Genomic DNA, 22,681 nt, shown 5'->3' with positions numbered 1-22,681 from the left:
CGTTCTCTGGCCAAGTGGTGCACGTTTTGTTTCTAACTCCAAAATCTCAGGTAGTGACAGCCAGGAACACCTCTTCTACCTCATAAGGTGGTTTTGCTTTCTAAGGCTTTTTATAAGTGTGTGGAATTGCATGGCTATTTGATGAATACTAGACACAGAAAGCAGTGACTGTGGCTTCACCCTCAGCAAGACACAAGAGGGGTTTCTTTTTGTGTAAAGTGTCATTTACACCTTGGTCCCACTGACAGCCGTTCAACACACAGCCATCCCAGGCCTGGGAGTCCTGGCTTATATCTAGTTTTGTCTTTGTTATTAAATCTTTATGACCTTGAGCAAAACATTTTGTCTCAATGTGAACCCCAGCTCCTTCATATGTAGAATGAAGTGAAACTAGGTGACATATAAATTCCCAAACAGCTTTAAAATGATATAATTCTGTCATGGCTAACCACTGGCTAATGATTCTGCTAGTTTTTATCTTCTACCTATTATATACAGTTATAGCCTCTATCCTTTTTTTATCTCACTCTAATGTTTCTCATCTGTCTTGCCTGTTTTATGTTTTCCACTGTCATCTGTTTCAATTTACTGTTTTAGTCCTTTTGTGTTGCTATAAAGAAATATCGGAGGCTGGGTAAGAGGTTTATTTGGCTCACAGTTCTTCAGGCTGTACAAGAAGCATGGTGCCAGCATCTGCATATAATGAAGGCTTTAGGCTGCTTCCACTCTTGGTGGGAGAGGAAGTGGAGCTGGTGCATGTGGAGATCACATGGCAAGGGAGGAAGAGGTTAGGGCGGGAGGTGCAGGGCTCTTTTTTAACAACCAGCTCTCGAGAATAATAGAGCAAGAACTCACTCACACCTCCTGCCCCCCGCCGACTCCCCATCACCAGGAAGGGCATTAATCTGTCATGAGAGATCTGCTCCTATGACCAAACCCCTTTCATTAGGCCCCATCTCCAACACTGGGGACCAAATTTCAACATAAGGTTTGGAGGGATCAAACATCCAAACTATAGCATACACTTATGACTTTAAAACATATTTAAAAATGAGCTTTAGGCCTGGTGCAGTGGCTCATGCCTGTAACCCCAGCACTTTTGGAAGGATGAGGTGGGTTGATCACCTGAGGGCAGGAGTTTGTGAATAGCCTGGCCAACATGGTGAAACCCCGTCTCTACTAAGAAAATAAAAACTAGCCGGGTGTGGCGGTGCACACCTGTAATCCCAGGTACTTGGGAGGCTGAGGCAGGTTGCAGTGGGCAGTGAGCCGAGATCATGCCACTGCACTCCAGCCTGGGCAACAGAGTGAGACTCTGTCCCAAAAAATAAAAATAAAAATAAATAACTTTATTGCATTATAATTATATAAAACACAGTGCACCCATTTCACATTTAGTGAATTTTTTCAAATGTTTATAAATGTATTTATACCACCACAATTAACATTTAGAACGTTCATCCACCCCAATAAGTCCCTTAGTTTCTCTTTGCAGTCAATACTCCCTTTTTCCTGGCCTGAGGCAATCACTGATCTCCTTTCTGACACCAAACATATTTTTCTCTTCAAAGCCATGCTCCTAATCGTGATGCAAATATATATATGATCAGTTTCCCACTGGGAAACTTGACTTAGATGCATGCAAGCCCCTTGACCTTAAAACAATGGAAATCAGGATCTTTTTCTATCATTAAAATTGTATGTCTGAGAATCATCCTGTATTTCTTTCTTGCCTCCTCTTCCCATGTCAATCAATCCCACTCAATAGTCCACTTCCTTAATATATTCACATCTGTCCCTTCCTTCTGCTACTATTTTTGTGCAGGATCTAACTAACCACAGTCTAGTCTTACCAAGTTCAGGAGCTGGCTGTGGATTTTCACATCCACTCATCCTTGTCCCTTAGGGTGTCAAGGACACCACCCTCTGTTTCAGGGAGGAGACAAGGCCTGGGAAAAGGATGTGGGTCATTTTAGATGGGGCTTAACATACCCTCAGCCAAGATGAATCTCTCTTACAGATGATCCACAGTCTATACGCAAGAAGCTGTTAATAAAAAGCTTCTGCACAGCAAAAGAAAATAATCAGCAGAGGAAACAGATGACCCAGAGAATAGTAGAAAATACTTGCAAACTATGTATCTGACAAAGGACTAATATCCAGAATCTACAAGGAACTCATCAAAAAGTGGGCAAAAAACACGAATAGACAATTCTCAAACAAATATATACAAATGGCCAGCAAACATATGAAAAAATGCTCAACATAACTAAATATCAGGGAAATGCAAATTAAAACTATAACGAAATACTACCTTACTCCTGTAAGAATGTCCATAATTTTTACCATAATTTAAAAATTAAAAAAATTAGATGTTGGTGGGGATGTGGTGAAAAAGGAACACTTTTACCCTGCTGGTGGGAATGTAAACTAGTACAACTACTATGGAAAACAGTATGGAGATTCCTGAAAGAACTGAAAGTAGATCTACCATTTGATCCAGCAATCCCACTATTAGGTACCTGCCCAAAGGAAAAGAAGTCATTATATGAAAAAGATACTTGCACATGCATGTTTATGGCAGCACAATTCACAATTGCAAAAATATGGAACTAGCCTAAATGCCAATCGACCAATGAGTGGATAAAGAAAATATGGTATATATACACCATGGACTACTACTCAGCCATAAAAAGGAACCAAATAATGGCATTTGCAGCTGCTTGTATGGAGTTGGAGGCCATTATCCTAAGTGAAGTAACTCAGGAGTGGAAAACCAAACATCATATGTTCTCACTTAAAAGTGAGAGCTAAGCTATGAGGATGCAAAGGCATAAGAATGTTACAATGGACTTTGGGGTCTCAGGGGGAAGGGTAGGAGGGGTGCGAAGGATAAAAGACTACACACTGGGCACAGCGTACACTGGTCAGGGATGGGTGCACCAAAATCTCAGAAATTACTACTAAAGAACTCATCTATGTAACAAAAAGCCACGTGTTCCCCCAAAACTATCAAAAAAATTTTTTTAATGGCACTTGTGAAAAAAGCAAGGAGAAGAGGAGCTGGCATGGCTACTTGCCCAGGAAAAGGGCTACATTCATGAATGGGGACAAATGTCTGTGGCCACTGGCTTGACTCCTACAGCTATCTGGCACTGGTAGCCAATACAACAGGTAAGACCCTTGACACGGAACCACTCCTTTCCATGAGGCTTCTCTAGATGCACGCCCCATACATTAGGCTCCACAGATCTCCTCCAAGGTCAAGTCCACATCCTTTGGCTCTCAGCTCAGATGAACTTCATACAGTCTTTTTCCAATGTATTTATGTGGTGTAATCTTTATATGCTGCTTATTTTGTTTTTTTTTTCTCATATAAACGAAACACTCTCTAGCTCAATATTCTTTAAGAGCCACTCACCACTTTTAGGATAAAGACTTTCTGATATAGCCCTTGTCTGAATTCCTAGGCTCACCTCCTTCTCTCCATTCATGTGCCCCTGTGCTCTGCCTGCACCAAACTACTTGCCTGTTCCCTAAACACTCCATGCTCCCTTCGTACCTCTAAATCTTTGTAGACTCTGTTTTATTTCCTCTGCCAGGAATATCAGGACATAAATGATTCCTATTTTTTCTTCAGGACTCACTTCAAATTATTTTCTCAGTAAAGCCTGCCCCAATATCTCCAAAGGCTATTACTCTTCTTCTTTCATTACATATTTGTATTTCTCCTGTATAATTACCAGGTTATACACCAATGTGGAAAAGGAGGAAGTGGTACAACCCATTCCCTATATGGTCTTAACAGTTACCTGGTTAACTCACACATATACACTTTCATGTGTGCACATCCACACACCTACAAGGAACAAGGAAGGACACACCCAACACTCTGACTTTTTTTTTGGTTGAAATTCTACATTCTGGCTCTTTGAGAGTTTTAATGAGGAGGTGGACTCATTATTTTCACTCATCATCAATTGGGAGTGACTCTTCTCCCACATTTTATTAGTTTTTCTTTCTCCAGTTTCTTTCACTGGTTCTGAGACAGTATGTTCCTTGTCTCCAATGTTCTGGACTATGTAGCATTCATCTGCAATAACATAGGCATTTTCTGTAGATGGCCTTTTTTTTTTTTTTTTTTTTTTTGAGGCAGAGTCTTGCTCTGTCACCCAGGTTGGAAAGCAGATCTCAGCTCACTGCAACCTCCGCCTCCCGAGTTCAAGCAATTCTCCTGCTTCAGCCTCCCAAGTGGCTGAGATTACAGGTGCCCACCACGTCTGGCTAATTTTTGTATTTTTAGTAGAGACCAGGTTTCACCATGTTGGCCAGGCTGGTCTCGAACTCCTGACCTTGAGTGATCTGCCCACCTTGGCCTCCCAAAGTGCTGGGATTACAGGTGTGAGCCACCACACCTGGCCACTACGTTGTCTTTTTAAAATATCATCTGTCTCCTATTGTCTTCTCTTATGTTAGTCTGGTATGCACCTGGCATCAGGAGGCGAAGGAAAAATCAATCCTGCATTGTCTAAGAATTTATTACATTGTTAAGTTTTAGAATCTGTTTACATATTTGTCTCCTGCAGACTGAGTTCCTTGAAGGTCAGGTGGTATCCTTTCCTCTATACATCCCTAATGCCTAGCACAGTGCCCGGCAGAATCCATCAATGAATGAATTTATGACTTTGAATTCTGCCTATACTTCTATTGCGAGTTAATGGTTTATGTTAAGTAGCCTGTTTTGCCTTAATTAAAAACCTGCCCATGAGTAAATAAAGTGTACCTGAATATATGTCTGAATTTAAAACATTTTCTCATTTAAAATTAGCAACAAGCATGAGTAATATTTTCATGTGCCAATGCCTCAAATTCAATGCATCGTATTTTAAAATAGAAACTAAAGCCAAGTCTGGATAATTAATTTAGCTAATTTGTCAAGTCTTACTGCTGGTGGTGGACATGTAGACATAATATATAGGTGCAAACAGTATTTGCAGAACCTATGGTACTTTAAAAGGGAATAAAATAAATGATCAGAGAAAATACAACCAAACAGTGCAGGCTTTTTTCATTAGCACTTCCAGAAAAGGAAGCTAAGTGTCAGTTCAGAGTGTTGATTGCAGGGATCAAGGTGGAGATGCTTGTTTTTTTTAGGGATTGGAAGAACCTGGAGTGGTTCTCTTGTTTTTGTGCAGATGGTGACAGGCGCAGGAGAAGAAACACCTGGATATATTTTGAAGAATAGGCTGTATTGCTAAGTGTCAGAGAGTTGGGTAAAGCATTCAAAAGGCACTTTGGAGATCTATGTTCCTAACAAATGCCAATAGTGTATTATAATTTTTGATTTTATGGAGAAATTATACTTCCTTCAGGGACTAAAACTTCATAGAAGTTTTCTCTGACTAATCTACCTCATGATGATTCTTTGCTTGCTTTGAATAACTGTGACATTCACATGGGCTGTCTCTGTTCTCTGTATTTTTATTATGTTTGTTCATATGATGCCTTAAAATAATCCCAAATTGTATCTCACCCACTAGATTATTTTATCCTGGGGGCTCATGTCTTTCTTTGCATTGTCTATAGCTCAATATATGTTCCAAACATTTTTACATATGGCCCTGATGTGACTTGAGCCTCAAAACAACTTTGTAAGATGGAAACATTATAACTCTGATTTCTGCAGATTGAAAAACAGATGTGGAATATTGAGTAACACCCAAATGTATCAGAAAACAAGGGGTAGTGTCCAGATTGAGAGCAAAGTTTATGATCATTCTGCAATAAGCTCTGAAAAGAAACAGAATTATTCCAAAGGAAACAATTAGTGGTCCTTTCACTGACAACATAAAATGGAGAGGCAGCAGTGGTTAGTTATGGGCCTGGTATATTTTTCATGTTATCTGATAATTATATTTATTCCACACTGGTCATTCATGAAGCGTGTCATCTGAAGCTCAACTTGTAATTGGTGCTTCATAGAGAAGGGTTTGTTGGCTGACAGTGTAAACCAAACCCTCAGATAATAGAAGAGGATGGACATCTGTTGATCTAGAAGTTTATGCAAAGCAGTTAGGTTTAAGTTCTAAGGAAATTTATCTCACAATTAGGCAGTTTGAGTGCTTCTCACAGAGTTTTTTTTTTTTCTTTTTTTTCTTTCCACTGCACTGAGTGGCTATAATTTAAAAATGTAGGGCCAGGTGCAGTGGCTCACGCCTCTAATCCCAGCACTTTGGGAGGCTGAGGAGAGTGGATCACGTGAGGTTGGGAGTTCAAGACCAGGCTGACCAACAGGGAGAAACCCCATCTCTACTAAAAATACAAAATTAGCTGGGCGTGGTGGCAGGCACCTGTAATCCCAGCTACTTGGGAGGCTGAGGCAGGAGAATCACTTGAACCCGGGAGGCGGAGGTTGCGGTGAGCCAAGATTGCCCCATTGCACTCCAGCCTGGGCAACAAGAGCGAAACTCCATCTCAAAGAAAAAAAAAAAAAAAAAAAGTAATAAATACCAACTTCTGTAGCTGCTTTACTGTCTTCTTTCCTCTTTCCACACCCCATTGTTCCTCCTGCCATCATGCTGGTACCTCCTTAAGGCACTCACACATGTCATCCCTTGCATAGTATAAAAACATATTAAGAAAGCCATAATCCCAGCAGTTTGGGAGGCCTAGGTGGGCGAATCACTTGACGTCAGGAGTTTGAAACCAGCCTGGTCAACATGGTAAAACCCCGTCTCTACTAAAAATATACACATTAGCTGGGCGTGGTGGTGGGCGCCTATAATCCCTGCCACTCGGGAGGCTGAGGCACGAAAATCACTTGAACCCAGGAGGTGGAGGTTGCAATGAGCTGAGATTGTGTCATTACACTCCAGCCTGGGTGACAGAGCAAGACTCTGACTCAAAAAAAAAAAAAAAAAATTAAAATATACCACATCTGGTGATTAATTGTCACAAGAAAATGACCCAGGGCCTTGATGTCAGACCTGTGTTTTAAATGGTGTAAATTCAATGTCTCTCACTCTCAAGCTCTTTTGAATTTTAGTGTCTGAATCACCCTATAGTAGCATTGCTCTTTTTTTCAGGGTAATTTAATAAAAAGATGAAATTACTCTGCATACATTTTTTAATTGCAATTCTTGAGATAAAATAAGTTGATGTCATCCAAGTCCTCTCTCCTGAACCAACTGCAAATGTGTTTTTAATGCAAACAATTTTAGTCCATAAGAAATCTACTGGAGCAACAGAATGCTCATAAAAATATGCCCTGTTGGCTATATCACCATCTCAGTTGCATTAGACAATTTCACATTCAATCTTTATTTTGATTTCTCTTATTATTCAGCTCTATTTATTCCTGGGACCCGTGTAGGGTGTCACAGTTATAAAAATGTCATAAAATCAGGCCATAAATGAAATTACCTTTAGGCACAAGTGACTTATCCGTGTATAAAGGTAAATCCTACTGTTAACTTTTACTGAGCAAGGGATTCGGCAAGTTGCCTCTTAAATAATTTGGAAATTGCCATCTTGGGTTGTTTTCTGTCCTTTTGATATGTGTTTTTAGTCACCTTAGATTTTAGCTGGAACGTCTACTCTGTGGCTCTGAAGCAAGCTAATTTCCTTTGCTGTATCACAACCTTCATCTGTGTTTTTGTTTTCCCTCAGCAAGTGAAGGAAGAAGATCAGGGCATTAATCTCACTCCATTAGAAGGATGCATTTCCGTTTTCATCCAATTAGCTGCTGTAATTTGAAGCTTTTGGTGCCTGCTGATAAGGCAGGAGGCTGGCAGCAGAAAAGGCCATGGAGAGCTTTCAGAGGGGGCTCTGTGAGCTGTTATCACAAGTTTCACTCAAAAGATCAAGTGTCAGTCCTGCTCACACCATTCAGATCCTCAAATCTTTATATATTCATTAACCATCGATATGTGGTTATTCAGGGAGGTGGCAGCAAGGCTTCAGACAGTAAGGTCTCAGGTCGCACAGAACCAAAGTAGCCAGTAATGAATTCACATCTCTGAGCACAGCTTGTTCTTAGGAGTGAAGGATTTAAGAAGCTGGCTTCTTTCCCTCTTTTAAAAACATAAGTGTATCCAGACTTGACATTTTTTTTTAATAGGAGAAAAAGGCACACAAAACTTATTTTAACATGCATAGGGGAAACTCTCAGGAGTGTGATTACCCCTGGAAATTTTAATTTTACTCCATTTATTCATTCTTAGGGATCTCTTTGATATTAACAAGACAAACGAACTAAGGGAAAAATGGAACCTGTTAGTTTTGGAAGGCTGAAAAGACTTCTGGGAATTCCTAACACAATGGGGTAATGATTTGAATAGGCAAATGGAAGTGGGGGTTTGGAGGTCCCCACAAGGAAGTGTGGATTGGGGGTCCTAACACCCCATATTATGTCTCTCTACCACTTTCTGCCATATGAGAGGAGAATACATGTACTTCTTAAAATAAGACAAGATATCCTTAGAAAATGTTAGCTTGACTTTCAAGATGATGCGTGTGAGTTTCTGCTCCAAATATTGAAGTTGGACATTTTCTCTTCTAGAATGATCATCTCCCATTTTTCTAGGAGACCTCTAGCATCAAGAAGCTGTTTGTGAAAAATAACTGAACAAGTAAAATCCTTTCAGAAAAAAACTCACTGACTTGAAATATCTAGTCAATTACCTCTAAAAGCAACGATGGACAAGTGAGATAGTAAACTTGGGGTCTGGATCTCTCTTATTTTGCTTCGCTTTTCCTCATCAGTTGTGTACTTGGTAATTGCTGATATCTCTTTTGGTTTGAATATTCTATAATTGGAGAGGCAGTACATTTCAATTAGGATTGGCAAGTATTAAGCTTGTCTATCGCATTTCTTGCTGGCTACATTCATGGCAGACACCTCTAATCAATTGTGAAAGCTTTACCTGCTAATTTTAGAATCCCAAGGCCTTAGAAACCTTCTCAGCACAGAACTTTGAGCAACCATTATGCATCACATGAAGACAAAATTTTAACACCATTCCAGACACGATGGACAGATATGTAGTGAAGGACAGAGGTCAGGACAGCGATCTGGTCCTGTGTCTGTCTGTGCACACCTGTGGAACCCTTGAGAAGTAAACTAAATATTTTAAAATTAAACTTGATATAGGTTTTTGCGTGAAAGTAAGTTTTCTTTTCCTTTTTTTTTCTTTTCTTAGACGGAGTCTTGCTCCGTCGCCCAGGCTGGAGTGCAGTGGCGCAATCTTGGCTCACTGCATGCAACCTCTGCTGCCTATGTTCAAGCGATTCTCCTGCCTCAGCCTCTTGAGTAGCTGGGATTACAGGCACACGACACTACACCCGGCTAATATTCTGTATTTTTAATAGAGACAGAGTTTCACCGTGTTGGCCAGGCTGGTCTCAAACTCCTGATCTTAGGTGATCTGCCTGACTCGGCATCCCAAAGTGCTGGTTTTACAGGTGTGAGCCACCGCCTGGCCAGTTTTCTTTAGGATAAATGACTAGAGGTGGAATTGCTGAGTCATATGGTAACTGCACATTTAGTTTTTAAAGACATTGGCAAATGGTTTTTAGCATGGCTGTAACATTCCTACTAACAACATTTGAGTGATCCAGTTTTTCTTCTTCTTCACCAGCATTTAGTGTTGTCGCTAGTTTTAGTTTTGGCCACCTGATACATGTGTAGTGATTATCTAATTGTGGTTTTAATTCACATTTTCCTAATGGCTAATAAGATTGAACATCTTTTCATGGGTTTTTTGCTGTCTGTATATCTTCTGTGAAATACCTTGTCATGTCTTTAGCTCATATTCTAATTGGATTTTTTTTTTTACTGTTAAGTTTTGAGAGTTCTTTATATATTCTAATACTAGTCCTTTGTTGCAATATTTTTTCCCTTTGGTCAGTCTTGCTACAGATTTGTCAGTTTTCTTTTTTTGTGGGGGGACAGGGTCTTGCTCTGTCAGATAGGCTGGAGTGCAGTGGTACAAACACAGCTCACTGCAGCCTCAACCTCCTGGGCTCGAGCGATCCTCCTGCCTCAGCCTCCTGTGTAGCTGAGCCCACAGGTGTGAGCCATCACACCTGGCTAATTTTTTAATTTTTTCATTTTTTTTTGTGAGACAAAGTCTCTGTCACCCAGGCTGGAGTTGCAGTGGTGTGATCTCAGCTCACTGCAGCCTCCACCTCCCGGGTTCAAGCAGTTCTCTTGCCTCAGCCTCCCAAGTAGCTGGGATTACAGGGACATGCCACCATGCCTGGCTAATTTTGTATATTTAGTAGAGCTGGGTTTCACCATGTTGGCCAGGCTGGTCTCAAACTCCTGACCTCAGGCCTTGGCCTCCCAAAGTGCTGGGATTACAGGCATGAGCCACCATGCCCAGGCTTTTTTGATTTTTTTGTGGAGATGGAGTCTTGCTGTGTTGCCCAGGCTGGTCTTGAACTGCTGGGCTCAAGCAATCTTCCTGCCTTGGCTCCCCAAAGTGTTGAGATTACAGGCATTAGCCACCAAGCCTGGCCTAATTTTCTTTATTGTTTTTCTGTTTTCAATGTCATTGATTTTGACTCTTATTTTTATTATTTCCTTGCTTCTGTTTGCTTTAGATTTATCTTGCTCTTTTTTTTCCCTAGCTTCTTGAGGTGAGAATTTGGATTATTTATCTCAGGCTTTCCCCCACCTTTAATGTATACATTTAGTGCTATAAATTCCTCTCTCAGTATTGCTTTAGTTGTGTTTTTTGTCAGTTCAATATATTTTCTATTTCTTTAGAGCCTTCCTCTTTACTGAAATATTGTAAGTGTGCTGTTCAGTTCCCAAGTATTTGGATACTTTCTTTCTTTTTTTTTTTTTTTTTGAGATGAAGTCTCACTCTATTGTCCAGGCTGGAGTGCAGTGGTGCAATCTCAGCTCACTGCAACCTCCACTTCCTGGGTTCAAGCGATTCTCCTGCCTCAGTCTCCCAAGTAGCTGGGATTACAGGTGCGTGGCACCAGCCTCGGCTAATTTTTGTATTTTTAGTAGAAACAGGGTTTCACTATGTTGGCTAGACTGGTCTTGAACTCTAGACCTCAAGTGATCTGCCCACCGTGGCCTCCCAAAGTGCTGGGATTACAGGTGTGAGCCACTGCGCCCGGCCAGATATTTTTCTCTTAGTGCTCTGTTATTGATTTTCAGTTTGATTCCATTGTGGTCACTGAACCCATTTTGTATGATGCCAATACTTTAAAATTTTTAGGTTTGTTTTATGATCCTAGATATATGGCCTATCTTGGTATATATTTTCTGAGTGCTTAAAAACAATATGTATTCTTCTGCTATTGAGAAAAGTGCCCTAAAAATATTGAATAGATTCTGTTGGTTGATAGCATGTTGTGTGTTGTGTTCTTCTGCAGTCTTTATATTTTCTGTCTAGTGGTTCTGTCAACTGTTGAGAAAAGAGTGAAGACTTTAACATAATTGTATATTTGTCTATTTCTCCTTTCAGTTCTATGTGTTTTTGCTTCATATGTTTTGTAGCTCTGTTGTTTGGTGCATACTTACTTAGGATTACTATGTCTTTTTGGTGGACTGCTTTTTTTTTTGTCTTTCTATAATGTCCCTATCTGTCTCTGGTACTATTTTTGGCTCTGAAATCTACTTTATCTCATATCAATATTACCAATGTTGCTTTGCTTTGATTAATGTTTGCATGATATATCTTTTTTTAAACATCCTTTTATATCCTATTTAGGTATTAAATATCCTTTTATATCCTATTTAGATATAGGTAACTATATCATTATAGTTTAAGAGAATTTCTTATGGGCAGCATGTAGTTCGGTCATATTTTGAAACCTACATGCTGGGTTTTTTTTGGGAGTGTATTTAGATCATTTATATTTGGTGCAATTTTATATGTACAATTTGATAATTTAATAATTCACACACACACACATATATATATATACACACACACACACATATAGCTAGACTTTATTCCCCCACTATCAACACCACAGTGGTACATTTCTTGCAACTGATGAATCTACACTGACATATTATTATCACCAAAGATTTTCCATTTACGTATATGTGTGTGTGTGCATTATTTGATTGTTTTTAAGTGTTTTTTTAAAGATATTACATCACATATACATGAACTTTACAATTGGCTGGTGTGGTCATTTTACCAGCTTGAGTGAGATATAGAAACCATGTCTCCTTTTACATTCCTTTACCCTTCTCCACTTATAATAGAATTGTTTAAAATATTTCCTCAACATACATTTAGAAACTTATCAAACAGTGTTATAATATATGCTTCATCTAATAAACATAAATTAGAAAACTTGAGGGTTTTTTGTTCATTTTTTGCTTAGCATATTCTTTATAATTTTCTTCCTTTTAAGAACACTTTTAAAAACCATTCTTTTACAGTAGGTTTTCTGGCCACAAATTATTTTAACTTTCCTTCATCTGAACATGGCTTGATTTCTCCTTCATCTCTGAAGAATATTTTTGTTGGATATAGGATTCTGGGTTGATAGTTCTTCCCTTTCAGCATTTGAAAATATCATGTCATTTCTTATTGGCCACTGTGGTTTTTGATGTTAATTCAACTGTCATTTGAACTGTTATTCCTCAATAGGTAAGGTGTCATTTATTCTATGGTGTTTTCAAGATGTTGTCTTCAGTTTTAAGAAGTTTAATCATGATGTGATATGTCTTGATGTGGATTTCTTTGGGTTTAACTTGTTTGGTCATCTTGAATCTACAGATTTATGTCTTTTGTGAATTTTGGAAAGTTTTCACCCATTATTTCTTTGAGTACTTTTTAGCTGCACTTTCTTTCTTGTTTCCTTCCAGGGTTCCAAATACACAAATGGTAGATATTTTGTTACAGTCTCACTGGTTCTTGAGGCTGTGTGCATTTATTTCAACTTATTTTCTCTATTGTTATTTGGGCAATGTCTAATGTTTTACCTTCCAGATAACTGATTCTTTCCTCTTTCCCATCCATTCTTACAGTTAGCCTACTCAATGAGCTTTTTATACTTACGGTTGTATGTTTTAGTTCTATAATTTCCATTTGATTCTCCTTTATATATCTTCTATTTCTTTCTTGAAACTTTATATCTCTTTGTTGAAATTTACTATTTTTTCACTTATTTCAAGCATGTTTGTATTGCTCATTGGGGCATTAAAAAATTATGGCTCCTTTAAAGATTTTTCCCAGTAAATTTCAACATCTCTCTCAGTGGTAGTTGCATCTATTGATTGTCTTTTTTCATTTGGTTTGAGATATTTTTAGTTCTTGGTATGACGAATAATTTTTTATTGCAACCGGGTCATTAAAATATTATGTTTTGAGATCCTGATCTTTTTTTCATTGAATGCTTCGTGAATTTGCACGACATCCTCATGCAGTGGCCATAGTAATCTCTGTATCATTCCAATTTTAGTATTTGTGTTGTTGAAGCAAGAATAAGATATGGGTCTTATTTAAGCCTTTTGTTTTAGCTGCTTTTCCTGCCACTGATCCAGGAGAAGGGGAGGTGTGTATTGCATCATTTCTGCCAATTGGAGGTGAAATACTGACACCTCACTTGGCTTTTGATGACATCTGAGGAGGGAACTCTTCACTACTGATGGGCAGTGTTCGTGGAAGTTCAGCTTCCCATATGGTCTCCACTGATACTGCAATGGGGGTGATTTCATTGCTGCTGGGCAATGGTGAACATCATGACTCTTCATTAGACCTCTTCTAAAACCTCTCCAGCAAGGAGAAAGGGTGTTTCATTTTTGCCTATAAAAGTGGAAGTCCACACTTTGCATGTGGTCTCCACTGACACTGTAGGAGGGGGGATCTTGTTACTAGCCAATGGCAAGTGGCAAGTTTTCTTGTCTATAATGTCTTTGTCTGGCTTTAGGATTAGGGTAAGTCTGGCCTCACAGAATGAGTTTGGAAGTGCTTCTCCCTCTTTTACATTTTAGAAGAGTTTGAGAAGTGTTGGTGTTAATAAAAAAAAAATTGGGTAGAATTCACCAGTGATGTCATCTAGAAGGTTGTTGGGAGGTTTCTGATTTCCGATTCACTATCCTTACTAGTTATAGGTTGTTATGGCCTGAATTGTGTCCCACCACTGCGATTCATATATTGAAGCCCTAACCTCCACTACCTCAGAATGTGACTATATTTGGAGATAGGACTTTTAAAGCAGTAGTCAATTAAAATGAGATTTTAGGGGTGGCCCTAATCTAATATGTGTCTTTATAAGAAGAGATTAGGACATGGACAGAGACAACAGATATGTGTGTGCTTTGGTATCAGGGTAAGGCTGGCTTCATAGAATGAGTTTGGAAGTATTCCTTCCTCATCAAAAAAGACACAAAGGAAAGGCCGAGTGAGGACAAAGTGAGAATGTGGCCATCTGCATGTGGCCATAGATCTTGGAAGAAATCAAACCTTCAGACACCTTGATCTTGGACTTCCAGCCTCTAGAACTGTGGAAACATAATTTTCCATTGTTTGAGCAATAAGTCTGTGGTATTTTGTTATGACAGCCCTAGTAAACTTATTCGGATTTTCTGTTTCTTCATGATTCAATGTTGATAGGTTGTATATTTCTAGGAATTCATCCATCTCATCTAGGTTGCCAATTTGTTGGCATACAATTGTTCATAGTACTCTTTTACATTCCTTTTGATTTCTGTAAAATTGGTAGTAATGTCCCCTCTTTCATTTCTGTGGTTGTTGGTGAGAGCAGAGGGGTTATTATCTACCAGCTTTCTATCTTGCTAGGCTGTCCATTTCCTAGTTCTTTGGCCTTTCCTAGTTGCCTGCCTCTTCAGCTCCAACTCTGATATGTATTAGGCAAAAAGAAAACCCAGGGTACTTGCCACTTTGTCATTCTTTGAATACTGAGTTCCTTAGTCAGTCTACTACATTTATAATATGAAGGATAAAGAGCTGTACTTTTCAGAAGGACTATGGAGAAGTACTTTTCCATCTTCCTGAGTGCAGAAATGTCAATGTTTATAATTATTTGTGAAATGTGAGGACTAGATTAGATGATTTTAAAAATCTCTTCCTGGTTTATTGATCTATAGATTTTTCTGGTTTTAAAACAGCAAGATCCTAATTAAATAAATGTAGCCACTTTTCCCTTCAGGTGGGGAGTAAGTAGAGTAAGACTCAGCACTCACATCAAACCAAAAGCAGAGGCTTCATCATCTTATCTTTCTTTAGAGGAGTTCTAGGTTAGCGGTAGAGTTCAGGAGTAAATGTCTTCCTTATTCATTCTCTCTCTTCACTCCCAGTGAATGTGCACTGTGGGCAGAACATCTTTACTAACCTTTTGTTTTCCCCGAATATTCTGGTTACCCTATTGTCAAACAGGAGCCTGTTCAGTGGCATAGGTGGTTCAGAAGAGAGACAGGCCAGGATTCTCTCTTCCCTACCTGTCTCTCCCCTTTTGGTAACCTTGTTATTGCCTTGGCCCTCATGCCTTGGCCCTTCAATGTTCCTGCTAATGTCTACTCTTGGGCAGGACAACTTCAGTTCCTTTCTCACTATCAGGAACAGTTCTCCATATCAGGAACTGTGCTCTGTATTCCACTGCAATTCCATGACTTCATCTGCCATTTTTTGCTGACCTGGCCAAGAGCTGGCATAAACTTTTTTCAGGGTGAAATCCCCAGGATGTCCTCCCAGGCTCTCTGAATACCTTTTTATATTATCTCCAAACCTCCCCCCAATCCAACAGACCCAGTGGTTTCCTGGAACTGGCTCCTACTAGCTTATGAGACCCAGTTGTTAAACTTTTAAAAGATGTGCGAGCTGGTTGTTAAAAACAGCCACTATTAAAAATTAAATTACATAAACTTACAATCAAATAATATTAAAAACAAAGGTTAAAAATACTCAAAATTCACCACTTCCCAGTGATGTATTATAATTTTCCAGTACCTATCCTCTGGAGGTTATTTTTCTCTGTTACACGTATATGGTGGAAATGCCTTAGGGTGGGGTGCCCCTGCCCAACTCCACTTTCAGTGATTTCACACTGGTAGCTTGAAACCAGTCATGAAGGGAGTATTTGTAACTAGGAAGTTAAAAAATGCTACAAAGCAGGGCAGGATTTGTCATTTTGTTGACTATCTAGACTTCAAAAAATGATAGAGAAACATTAATAATGTGGGTTAAATATAAAATTTTGTCTTGTCTGTAACTACATTATGAATAACACAGAAATTGAAGAAATAGTCTTTCAGTATTCAACATGACAGTTGACCTTTGAACAACATGCGTTTGAACTGCCCGAGTCCACTTATATGTGGATTAAAAAAAAAGTTACACCGGTGTGCCTGCCTCTCCTGCCTCCTCCTCCACCTCTTCTGCTTCTACCACCCCAGTATAGCAGACCAGCCCCTCTTATTCCTCCTCCTCTTCAGCCCGTTCAGCATGAAGACCATGAGGATGAAGACCTTTATGATGATTCACTTCCACTTAATAAATAGTAAATATATTTTCTCTTTTTGATATTTTCTTAATTTTCTTTTTCTAGCTGACTTTTCTATAAGAATACAGGATATAATACATATAACATACAAAATACGTGTGAATTGGCTGTTTATGCTATCGGTAAGGCTCCCAGTCAGCAGTACGCTATTAGTAGTTAAGTTTTTGGGGAGTCAAAAGTTATAGGCATATTTTCAACTGTGCCCGGGTTTGGCACCCCTAACCCCTACATTATTCAAAAGTCGATTGTATTATCCAGTTCTAAAGAAAAGTTTTGTTTATATCACTGATGAATGAGTGAAGTTCTAACATATATCTTTGTTGTTTCACTGTTGCTTTATTCATTAAATATCAACCAACATTCATGTCAGAATTACATTAATATCATCAATGACTTGAGTGGCTTCATTGCCAAATTCCATGCTAATTAGGCACTTATTCATAGTCTGTTTGTCAAAACATGATTGAATTGCAATTATGGGTTAGCAATCAACACCAAATTTTGGTAAAAATAAGCATAGCCATTCTATGAGTCAATTTCTATATAGAATTTATAATAAAATATGTTGTACATTTCATTATTGTGCTGCAATCTTTTATATCAGTAAAATGTATAAGATACACACACACACACACACACACACACACACGTACATATTTTTTTTTCTGGACAGCTGGTTGCTAAACATATATCAGCATACCATTGCTCAGATCTTAACTCTTATGAAGGCATTTCAGATGCCTTATTTTTGAAAGTTCCTTTTACAGCTAGAAGATGCACTTCAGGCAGTTTTAATTGTGAAAAAGTCGGCTCCCAAGACTCAATTATTCTCAAAGCCTGCTTATAGAAAAGTGCTCAAAATGTAATCCATCAATTCACCAGCAGGTGTCACTGTGGTGTAGGGTCATAGCCAGAAGGCGTCTCACCTTATGCCTCCCAGAGGAGTATTGTTGGAGTTGAATTGCTTCCAATGAAGTTACACACTGAACATCTCCTAAAGTCACTTTCTGGAAAGACAATGCCACATCCGAGTTATCTGACAGAAAGCAGCGAAGTAAACAGAGGCTGATTCTGTTTGCTTATTTTGTAGTTTTAACTCTGCTATTATGTTTATGTCCAGAAAGCCCGAAGATCTTCTGTTTAGCTCTAGAACTGTATATTACCTTGCTATTCTGTTCTAAGTGTGGCTCATGGGCCAGCATCATAGGTATTACCTGGGAACATGTTAGAAATGCAGAATCTCATACCATGTCCCGGACCAGTGTACTACTGCTGAAGAATCTGCAACTTGGCCGGGTACTGTGGCTCACCTGTAATCCCAGCACTTTAGGAGGCCGAGGCAGGCAGATCACTTGAGGTCAGGAGTTTGAGACCAGCCTGGGCAATGTGGTGAAACCCTGTCTCTACTAAAAATACAAAACTTAGCCGAGTGTGGTGGCGCATGCCAGTAATCCCAGCTACTTGGGAGGCTGAGGCAGGAGAATTGCTTGAACCTGGGAGGCAGAGGCTGCAGTGAGCCGAGATCATGCCAGTGTACTCCAGCCTGGGCAACAGAGTGAGACTCTGTCTTAAAAAAAAAAAAAAAAGGAATCTGCAACTTAATAGGGTCACCAGGAGATTCTTATGCACATTCAAGTAAGTGTGAGAAGCACTAGTATATGGGACCCCTATGTTGGCAGTTACTGTAAAGCTATGAATAAGATAAAATGGTAACTTTCAGCTTGTTGGCCAAGAGAATAAAGTTAGTGGGAAAGGAAGTGATGCTTCCCAAGACAGATGATATTTTCCTTAGTGCATGTTGGATTGTCTATTTTTTTTCTTTTTCTTTTTAAAAAAATTTAGGAGAGAAGAACTTTTCTAGGTCTTTCCCTATATAACCTGGCCCCAGCAAATTTCTTCAGTGTTATCTCTTGCCACTTCCCTTCCTCACTCTGTATTTCAGCCATACCAAATTATCCGCCAATACGGTCTTCTTAGAACCCTGGTCTGATTATGTCATTCTATTGCTTAAGGGGCTTCCTCTTGCTCGTAGAGTATGGACCTGAATCCGTGCCATGATTTGCAAGGGCTCCCCGGGTCCAGTATCATCTTGCTTTCCAGTCTCACTTCTTGGCACCCCTCTCCTCCTTATATTCAGTGTTCAGCTCCCCTGGGCTTTTTGCCTCAAGTGTACCCCACTATTTCCCACTATTTCCTTTGCCTGTTCCATTTGCTCTCTCAGGAATACTCTACCCCTGGTCCCAGCTCTTCTGTTGCCACATCAACACTCTTTGAAGAACAGGGGAAGCCTTTTCTAAGCCCCTTCATTATATGATTCCCCATTCTTTGCATTTTGATTTCACAGTGTTTATTGTGTTTGGGATTACTCTTTTCTAGACATCTCTTTTCCCTGGTAGACGATTTCTCTATAAAGGAAGGGAGTATGTCTGTCTCTTCATCCAAAGGTCCTACCAAGTCCTTCAACCCCACTACATGGTCTGACCTCCTTACCTCCCTAGTCCATGATCTCATCACTTTTTCTCCCATCCTTTCCACTCTGCCTCTGTTTTCCTTCTTGTTCCTGAAACATACCAACTTTGCACTCGCTGATCCTTTTGCTTAAGTCCCTTCCTCACTTTCTTCAGGCCTTGCAGCCTTCTGGGCTGACCCCTAGTCATTCTGCTAGAGGCAGAACTAATGGGAAGTTTGGCGATTTGCCTTGGCGTAGGGCTTGTACCGCGTCTGCCTTTTGGTGGAGCATTTTGTTGCCCACCGATAAATGGAAAATAGCTGATCTATCTTGTACACATTTTACAAAGGTATGACTCTGGCCAAAATTCTTTTCTCCCTGAACTTCAGGTTGCTATGATTGGCTTCTACACAAGCTCAAGCCCGAAGGTGAAGGGGAACAGATATGTGCAGATTGTGGATGGAGTAGGGAAGAGGGCACCATTGACCATAGGAAACGAAGGGCTGGGGCAAAAGAGACTTGGAAAATGGGGGAGTTGTAATGGCAGTGAGAGTTTGTTATTTTTTGGCCTATCTATCTGTTAAGTCTGAGAAATGGTTAAGGCCCCTTCCTTCCTCATTACACACGAGTTTACACAAATAATATTGTTGATGCAGAAGAGAAGCTAAAATAAAGCCAAACAATCTATGTTGTGCTTTTCCGTAGCATGAAAAAATTGTTGCTTAGAGAACAAATGTGTGCTTCTATTTCTCCTTCATTCAGCTCCCTACTTAGCACCCACTCACGCTGTGAAATTTCTTACATTTAGGATCTCCCTCCCTCCCTCCCTTTCTTTCTTTTTCTTCATCTTCTTTTTTTTTTCTTTCAGAGAGAGACTTGCTCTGTTGCCCAGGCTTGAGCGCAGTGGGGTGATCTTGACTCACTGCAATCTCTCAGGTGTAAGTGATTCTCCTGCCTCACCCTCCCAAGTAGCCGGGACTACAGGCACACGCCACCACGCCTGGCTAATTTTTGTATTTTTTCTTAGTAGAGACAGGCTTTCACCATGTTGGCCAGGCAGGTCTCGAACTCCTGACCTCAAGTAATCTGCCTGTCTCAGCCTCCCAAAGTGCTGGGATTACAGGCATGAGCCACCGCTCCCAGCTTCATTTTTTTTTTTCTCTGCCTCCACCTCCACCTCCACCTCCACCTCCACCTCCTCCTCTTCCTCCTCCTCCTCCTCCTCCTCCTCCTTCTCCCTTTCTTTTCTGAGACAAGGTCTTCTTCTGTTGCCCAGGCTGGAGTGCACTGGCTTGATTATAGCTCACTGCAGCCTCCATCTCCTGGGCCCAGTTGATTCTCCTGCGTCAGCTTCCTGAGTAGCTGGGACTACAGGTGTGTGTCACCATGCCTGGTTACTTTTAAAAATCTTTTTAGAGACAGAGACTCACTATGTTGCTCAGGCTGGTCTCAAATTCCTGGGCTCAAGCAGTCTGCCTGCTTCGGCCTCCCAAAGTGCTGGGATTACAGGTGTGAGCCACTGCCCCTGGTAATACTTGTATTTTTCTTAAGCCAACTACATTTGCATAGGTCAAACCTCCATCCCTTGATGAATTTATCTTTCAAAATTCACAACTTAAGCCATCTGCTTCTGTGTGAAACCTTCCATGATTCTTTCTCTATGAAGAATCCACCACTCTTTCTCTACTTTAGTAGTGTATAGTTTTAGTCATACTATTCAGTATTTTTTTTTTTTTAGACAGAGTTTCGCATTTGTTGCCCAAGCTGGAGTGCAATGGCGAAATGCGCGATCTCAGCTCACTGCAACCTCCGCCTCCTGGGTTCAAGTGATTCTCCTGTCTCAGCCTCCCGAGTAGCTGGGATTCCAGGCGTGTGCCACCAGGCCCGGCTAATTTTTTGTATTTTTATCAGAAACAGGGTTTCATCATGTTAGCCAGGCTGGTCTCGAACCCCTGACTTCAGGTGATCCACCTGCCTCAGCCTCCCAAAGTGCTGGGATTACAGGCGTGAGCCACTGCGCCCAGCCCTATTCAGTATTATATATAGTTAATTTAATTGAATAAATATTTGTTACATGTCTACATTTGTTAAATGTCTACTTCCTACTGTTCTAGGAAGCGTGCTGGGTGCTGGGATTAAAAAGGTGAAAACCATAGTGCCTCCCCATAGAGACTTCACAACCAGGTTGGGAAGCCCAATTGAGAGGAACAAAATAAAAAGAAAACCACAGACTCAGAGATGTGAAACACCATGGCAGGCCTGGGAAGGGGCTCCTGGCTCAGGATGACTGGAGCATGGGTTTTTAAGGAGGGGAGGAAGAGGAGCTAGGACAAGAGGTGAAGGGAGCCGAAGGCAACAACAATGATAATATGAACTACGATTACATTTATGTGCCAGGTGCTGTGCAAAGTGGTTCCCAATAATACAGAGATGTTAAGTCACTTGTGCAACACCACAGAGGTTGTTAGTGGTAGAGCCAGAATTTGAATTTTATTATAGGTAAATTATCAGGCCAACAAGCATTTAAAAGACATCTTCATGTGTGAGGCACTTTTCTAGCTAATGTGCATGTTTGTCTTCCCTGCTAACCTGTGATTTCTTTGAGGGGTGGAAATTTTGTTTGTTTGTTTGTTGTTTTTGTTTTGGGATGGAGTCTAGCTCTGTCACCCAGGCTGGAGTGCAGTGGCATGATCTCGGCTCACTGCAACCTCTGCCTCCCAGGTTCAAGTGATTCTCCTTCCTCAGCCTCCAGAGTAGCTGGGATTACAGGCACCTGCCACCACGCCCAGCTCATTTTTGTATTTTTAGTTGAGATGGGGTTTCACTGTGTTGGCCAGGGTGATCTTGAACTCCTGACCTTGTGATCTGCCCGCCTCAGCCTCCCAAACTGCTGGGATTATAAGCGTGAGCCACTGCAACCAGCCTGGAAATCTTTTTATATTTATCTTTGTCAACCCCATATCTAAGAAAGTGCTTGGAATGAAGCAAACGTTTAAAAAATTGTAGTTTCTTTTCCCCTTTTCCACCTTGCCTTACTAAAGCATTGTCCACCCTCTAATTGCTAAACACTAGCATCTTCTCATCTCTTCCTTCTATTATTATTATTATTAGTTAAAGGGTAAAATGATCTGGGGTGGAGAAGACCTTCCTTCTATTATTAAGTATTTGTTGGTTGAGGAGAATTACAAAGTAAAAAGGAATATTATTGTTTTATTATCCATTAGATTAAGCTTTTGCTTAAGTGAATCTTTGGACAGAAAGTAACTAAAATGTTCTTTGAAATGAAAGACCCATTTATAAGAAATACCAAAGCCCCACAGTTACATTGATGGCAGCCTAGAAACACATTAAATCTTGCAGGAACACCTCATTATGAGCACTTATAATTCTTGGCTGTCCACATTTACTTAAGAGTAAAATGAAAATAAGGGGATGCGCCTCTCTCTTCCTTCTCTGTGGCATTGCTTATAGCACTGGGGACTCCAAGTCACATTATGTAATGAATGGGGAAATCATTCTAGCTTTCCCTTTGCAGTATTGAGCAGTTGTGTCATAGAGGTAATAGTTATGGGTCCAGTATCATAAGAAGAACAAAGAGAAGTATTCAGTAGAAGGCAATTTCCAGCTTTCCAGCTCCTACATAAAGATAACAGCCTCTCCTTTAATAGACCTTGTAAGAATTAGATTTTGTCTCAGAAAATTCTGCTAGTGCTTAGCTTTCTGGAAATG

The 22,681-nt window shown here is 40.1% G+C and overlaps 1 non-coding gene across 1 annotated transcript; it reads right to left on the bottom strand.

The window, feature by feature from the left end:
* Positions 1-13,363: 13,363 nt before the first annotated feature.
* On the bottom strand, positions 13,364-13,465 carry LOC129043284 (U6 spliceosomal RNA). The gene has a single exon (XR_008504377.1). It is a non-coding gene; the product is annotated as a U6 spliceosomal RNA (small nuclear RNA).
* Between the last annotated feature and the right edge of the window lie 9,216 nt (positions 13,466-22,681).

Source organism: Pongo pygmaeus, chromosome 7, assembly GCF_028885625.2.
Source record: "Pongo pygmaeus isolate AG05252 chromosome 7, NHGRI_mPonPyg2-v2.0_pri, whole genome shotgun sequence".
Classification (NCBI taxonomy): domain Eukaryota; kingdom Metazoa; phylum Chordata; class Mammalia; order Primates; family Hominidae; genus Pongo; species Pongo pygmaeus.
Note: the sequence above shows the minus strand (reverse complement) of the source record. Positions and strands in the feature narration are given on the sequence as shown.